The following is a 6527-nucleotide window of genomic DNA, read 5'->3' on the forward strand; positions in this document are numbered from 1 at the left end:
CATCATCATCATCACCACCACCACCACCATCACCATCATCATCACAATCATCACCACCATCATCGTCACTATTATCGTCGCCATCATCATCATCATCATCATCATCATACTCGTAATTACAAGTCCAAAAACTATCAGGAAAACCACAGCAGGAAAACACACGATTAAAAAACAGTCGGAAAACGAGAAGGAAAAACACCAAATGGGAAGAAGGAAAAAAAACCACAAGCAAGGAAAAGCTAGAATTACAGGTAAAAAAACAAACAGGACAAAACACGAAGTAGGAAAACTATCCCCAGTGCCCAGCCAAACCGGTCCACACTCCCATTCAGGATTACTCAAAATTCGTCGTAATCGTCTTTATTTTTATTTTTATTTTTACTGAGGAGCATCAAGACCCCCACCCCTGCACCCCCCCCCCAAAAAAAAAACACACACACAAGGTCGCTCCCATTTTCTTTCCTCCTTTCGTTGTTATTATTATTATTACTGTTGTTCTTGTTACCACCATCATCACCATTATTATTATTATTATTATTATGATTATTACTATTACTATCATTGTTATTACTGTTCTTGTTACCATCATCATCATCATCATCACTACTACTACTACTACCATTACTATTACCGAGGATGAGATGGAGGGATGGGGTGGAGAGGTATATGAGAGAGGGGGGTGTGAGTTGGGAGCAGGGTAGTGAAATGGCGGGGGACAGGGCGACTTGGAGGCGATTTGTTTGTGGCCACCCCAAACGGGATTGAGGCGTCTGGCAATAGATAGATAGATAGATTATTATTATCATTATTAATACCAACTGGTGTTATTTACTGTTATAATACCACTTATTATATATCTTTTATCACCGTTACCCTTACGTTATTACTGTTTCACCGTTACATTCTTTAGTTATTCACCGTTATAATACAGACCACCGTTTTCACCGTTTCCATAGTGTCTTACAGTTTTAAGTTCTAACCATCTTTTTCCTTTTTTTGCCGTTGTTGACCGTTGTGACCGTTTACCGTTACCTAACCGTTATCTCCGTTATCATCCGCCCCCAACGACCTATCAAAGACCAATGCATCACCGTACCAGCCCGAGCAACACCATCAACAGTGTAAACATTGCAAGTGGAGGTGCAAACATGGTGCAACATGAGTAATAAAACACACACACACACACACACACACACACACACACACACTTCTCTCTCTCTCTCTCTCTCTCTCTCTCTCTCTCTCTCTCTTTCTCTCTCTCTCACACACACACACACACACACACACACACACACACACACACACACACACACACACACACATTTTTTTTTTAGTAAATAGTGATAAACAGGTAAAGGAGAACGGAAAAATATGTAAATATTATCGAGAAAAATACTGAAAGAGAGAGAGAGAGAGAGAGAGAGAGAGAGAGAGAGAGAGAGAGAGAGCTGCGGCGTTTCCTGCTTCCCAGTCACTCTTATTTCCTTATTACGGTGGGATGTTTACATGCTAAGATCCTCATGTGGGTGGTGTGTCCGAGAGAGAGAGAGAGAGAGAGAGAGAGAGAGAGAGAGACCTTGCTTCCTTGCACGTCCTGTTCGTATTGCGTGTCAGGGTGAGATGTGTGATTTCCTCCCCCCCCCCCTCTCTCTCTCTCTCTATCTATGCATATGTCTATTTATCTATCTTTATTTTTCTCAAAAAGTTTATGCAATGTGAACGCTACCCAAAGATCCCCCCCCCTCTCTCTCTTTCTCTTTCTCTCTATCTATCTACCGGTATCTATTTATCTCTCTCTCTCTCTATCTATCTGTCTATCTACCGGTATCTATTTATCTCTCTCTATCTATCTATCCATCTATCTATGTATATCTGTCTATTTATCTATCTTTATACTTCTTTCTCTAAAAGCTTATGCAATGTGAACGCTACCCAAAGTTCTCTCTCTCTCTCTCTCTCTCTCGCTTCGTGGAATTCCTGCTGGCCCCGGTGTTTATCAGCTGACTGGGGAATTCACAGTGTTACACCACGCTACGCTACTGTTTGCTTTTCTCTCTCTCTCTCTCTCTCTCTCTCTCTCTGTATACAAACAAAATCACAACTAGAAACGGTAAACAATCTTAGCATATTCAAACAAGAAACTTAGGACGAAAAATACATATGACTCAAAGCAGAAAGTGAAAAAAAAGACAATAATACATATATAAATAAAGAAATACCAGCCTAATATACCACAACACCAATCCTGAATGTGAAAGCCCAAGTGTGTATTCAATATGGACGGTGGGCATCAGCGCAAAAGGGTTGATATGTGACGGGAGTGCGGTACCGAGGGAGGACAGCCGGGCCTAGGCGAATGGACTGTCAATTCTAAACACACACACACACACATGCACTCACCTGTTGTAGCTCAGGTGCGGTTTGGCTGATGGGACGAGAAGGGCAGAAATTTTCCCAAGTTTTCTGTTCAACCTGGAAAAAAAAGTGAGAAATATTAATTGTGAGAAATATTATAATGAAGATTCTCTCTCTCTCTCTCTCTCTCTCTCTCTCTCTCTCTCTCTCGGAAGGACGAGGAAAAGCAAGTGTGTTGAAATTTCCTATATCTATCTTGTTCGTTTTGAAAGAATTGAAGTTATTTTATTGTTTGTTTTCTTTTTTTTCTTTTTTGGACCAAGAAATTAGTACAGAAATTTAGAGACGAAATTTTTCATGAATCTATTTTTTTTTTTTCTCCCAGCATTATTTATTTATTTATTTACCTAAGGGAAGGAAAAGGGAAAGAGCTGAAATCTACCCTGACCTCAAATCTTCCTAGGAAAAAAAATAAGCATCTTAGTTACGAGAAAGAATGGATCTTCAGTCTGTCTGGGCGTGGATCTTACGAGGCAGAATGAATCTTAAGTCTTTCTGGGCGTAGATGTAGGTAAATTTCCAAGTAATCTTCAATAAATACCTTAATTAACCTCAATTGCATGTTTTAATTGCGCGATAAGTTTGTATACGTCTCGATGTTTTTAAAGTTTACGATGCCCTGACCTTCTCAACAACAACTACCTTCCACCTAGATGAGAGGGGGCGGAGGAGAGGGAAAGTTGGAGGGGGAGTTACGATTAAGGAGGGAGGTAGGGACTGTGGAGAGTGAGGACTGGAGGTGGGGGAGGGGGAAATTAGGGATAGGGGGAGGGGGAAGGGGAAATTGGGGATAGGGGGAGGGGAATGGGGATTGGGGGAAGGAGGGGGGATTTCGGGGAGGGATGGGGGAAGAGAGTTTGGGGGGAAGAGAGGGGGGGATAGGAAAGGGGAATTGACGGAGGGGAAGGGGGAAATCGGGGAAGGGAAGGGGGATTTGTGGAGGAGGGGACTGGGCAGGGGTAGTGAGGATTGAGGTGGTGGGGGGCGTGATTCGGGGGGTGGGGAGGCTGGACTTGTGGAGGGGAAGTGAGGATTGGGGGAGGGGGAGTGGGAATTGGAGAAGGAAGGAGTACAAAGGAATGGAAACAGCAAGACCTAATGGTCCTTTCAAGGCTGCTTGGTACAGAGAAGACTATCACTATGCTGTCTAATTTTACAAGCTGATGGCAAGGACAGTAGAGGAAGAAAGGGGAGGAGGCGTGGGGGCTGGAGTAGGGGGGAGGGGGAGTGCAGATTGAGGGAGGGGGAGTGCGGATTGAGGGAGGGGGAAAGGAGATCGACAGAGGGGGGAATGAGGACAGGAGGAGGGGGAAGTGAGGACAGGAGGAGGGGGGAGTGAGGATTGGAGAGGGGGAGTGAGGATTGGTAAGGGGGAATGAAGACTGGGGATGGGGAGTGAAGATTGGGGAGGGGGAGTGAGGATTGGGGAGGGGGAGTGAGGATTGGGGAGGGGGAGTGAGGATTGGGGAGGGGAAGTGAGGATTGGGAAGGGGGTTAGGATTGGGTGTGGGAATGACGGCAGTCTGTTTTCACCTAAGGGAACTGGGTCACTCACTAACTAATCCGTGGTTGCATTAAATACAGTACGATGAGCCTTAGTCACGAGGCACAAATGAGTCTCCTTGGTTATTAGTCAAATGGACACTCTTATCAGATTGCACTCAGCTAACAACCAAGCTGAAAGGGGTTAGAGATCTTAGTTAGGTTAGAATAAATGCAGTATGGAATGGTAGTGTTGAGGTGTGGTGTGGTTGTATGGATGTGGCTGTGGCTGTATGGAAGTGGTTGTGGTAGGGATGTGTGGTAGTACTGGTGGTGGTGGTGGTGAGGAAGGGGGTTGGTAGTAGTGGCAGCGGTGGTGGAATGAGGGTAAAGGGGCATGGTGGTGGTAATGGTGGTGTGGTAGTAATGGTGGAGTGAGAGGAAATGATGGTAGATGTAGTAGTTAAGATGAAGGAAGGATAGTGGTTGATGGGGTGAGAAGTAATGGTGATGGTAGTGGGGGGTATGGGGGGGGGAATGGTAGTGGTATTAGCAGTGGTGGTTGTAGAGGAAAGGAGTGGGGAAGCATTTATAGTAGTGGTGGTGGTGGTGGTGGTGGTGGAGGGGAGGAGTGGGGAGTATGGTAACGTAACAGAAGTGATGATAGTGGTGAGGAGGAGGAGTGGGGAGCATGGTATTGGTAGCAGTGGTAGTAGTAGTGACGGTACTGGTGGAGGGGGGGGATGGTAATGGTAGTAGTGGTGGTGTGTGGGGCATGGTAGTAATAGTGGTAGAGGTGGAGTGTTCATTCATGGGCTTATCAGACACTCTCGACCCTGCCTGGCGGTCCGGGGTACAGCTTGGCACAGGGGGGCGTGGTGGGTGTAAGGAGAGGCCTCACGTGGGTAGGACTGGTGTACATCCCCTCCCCCCCCTCTCTCTCTCTGGGGGCGTAGCGGGAGGGGTTGGGGGCGTTTGAATGGTGAAAGGTACGGATATGATGGAATTTGTGTGTGTGTGTGTGTGTGTGTGTGTGTGTGTGTGTGTGTGTGTGTAGCTGTGTATACATAAGGCGAAGGGTGTGTGTACAGTATGAGGGGTCACGTAATAATAAAACGTTAAAAATAAATGATTTAGTGTTTAAGTAAGCAGTCCTCATCACCCTAAAACACACACACACACACACACACACACACACACACACACACACACACACACCTCCAGCCATTACCGAGAGCTTGGGTTTCGCAGTAATGACGCAAATGGACTCAAATAACACACAATACATTACATGGCCAATATCGATGTCAACTCCACCACAATAACAACAAAAAGTTCTCCACAAAAACAAACAACAACGATGGTGGTGGTGGTGATAATGATAATACTAATCATCATCATCATCATCATCATCGTCATCATCATCATCAGTATCATCATCACCATCATAATCATAATAATCATCATCATCATCACCATCGTCGTCATCATCATCATCATCATTACCATCGTCATCATCATCATCACTATCGTCATCATCATCTCGCTTCTTCCTCCTCGCTGCACAACAACAAACAACCAAAATAACACACCACCACCACCTAAACTCTTAACACAATCTCCATGCGTCAAGAGCACCATTTAACACCACATAACACCACTTAACACCATAACACCAAGGTCCCCACAACACCACACCAAAACAACACAGTTACACCACTTTAACACAATCCCCTCAAGTCAAAACTACCATTTAACACCAACTACCGCCACATAACACCACTTTAACACCATAACACCACGCTCCCCACACCACCACACCACCAGAATAACACCCTAACACCACCCAAGCCCCAATTTATTCTCGATGACGTAAGAAGTTGTTCCATTTAACACTGACGTCTGATTGTGTTATCGGGTAAGGAATTTGAGATCAAGAATGTGCTTTGATAACACAGGTATGGGTGTTATTTTTCTGTATCTTTATTTACTTAAATATTTATGCATCCATCCACCCATCTATCTATCTATCTATTTATCTATATCCACTTATCTATTTCCTTAAGCGTTTATTTATGCATCTATCCACCCATCAACCCATCATCCATCTACCTGTCTATCTATCTATCCATCCACCCATCCATCTACCCACCTATCTGCCTACCTACCCCTCTATCTATCTAACTATATCTATCCATCTATCCATCATCCATCTACCTAACTACCTACCCCTCTATCTATCTAACTATATCTATCCATCTATCCATCCATCCATCATCCATCTACCTAACTACCTACCCCTCTATCTATCTAACTATATCTATCCATCTATCCATCCATCCATCATCCATCTACCTAAGTACTTACCTCTCTATCTAACTATATCTATCCATCTATCCATCCATCCATCATCCATCCACCTACCTGCCTACCCTTCTATCTATCTAACCATATCTATTTATCTATCTTCATTACCAGATACAAAATGCCAGATCAGCCACATGACCAAACACCATAACACAGACCAGTGTTTTGTAATTCATTTTTTTCTGTTCTTGTGGATTTCACGTCACAACACTCAATGAAAAAAAAAATGAAAAATAATAAAAAGAAAAGCTCGTGCGTCATTC

Source organism: Coenobita brevimanus, chromosome 55 (genome assembly GCF_032717465.1).
Source record: "Coenobita brevimanus isolate Jiangsu-jjx chromosome 55, ASM3271746v2, whole genome shotgun sequence".
Taxonomy (NCBI): Eukaryota; Metazoa; Arthropoda; class Malacostraca; order Decapoda; family Coenobitidae; genus Coenobita; species Coenobita brevimanus.